Below are 602 nucleotides of genomic sequence, written 5' to 3'. Positions count from 1 at the left end.
ATATGGGCCTGCCCACCGAGCCCAAAAAAGTTGGCCAACGGCCCTACCCGCCGGCCCAAAGTTCCACCACTAGAGGTGGTGATGAATTTGGTAGGTTTTTTTGTCTTTTCATGTCATGCACTTTGAATCAGCTCCTTTTATATATACTTGCTTCCTTTAAGTCACAAGTATGTTGTAAGCCAGCCTGATCTCCACACACACACACATTTATATATGTATATATATATGTATATATCTTCCTCTTTGTTGGATCTAAGGATGGGTTATCCTCTTTAAAATGTATCTTTTCTGAGATCTTTTTAAGTTGGGAGTGTTTTGGGCCTCATTTCTTGCCATTCACGTTTAAACCTATCTAATTTGGATCTCATTGAGTATGCTACATTTACATTTATAGAGAATGATTTGGTTAAATTATAAGAAATTTCCTTCCTTGAAAGCGTATATATCAATCTCATGCAGGAATCATTTCTGAAAATATGTTTAGTAGTTTTATTCAGAGATTGTTTTCAGTATAAAAAAATTGAAATTACGATTAGTTTTACATGTTTAAAAACATGTAATAGTATATAAGTACATGATTAATATATTACTAGTATACTAAT

Source organism: Morus notabilis, unplaced genomic scaffold (genome assembly GCF_000414095.1).
Source record: "Morus notabilis unplaced genomic scaffold, ASM41409v2 Scaffold2022, whole genome shotgun sequence".
NCBI classification, from domain to species: Eukaryota; Viridiplantae; Streptophyta; class Magnoliopsida; order Rosales; family Moraceae; genus Morus; species Morus notabilis.
The sequence above is the reverse complement of the archived record's forward strand: the minus strand, read 5'-3'. Positions refer to the sequence as shown.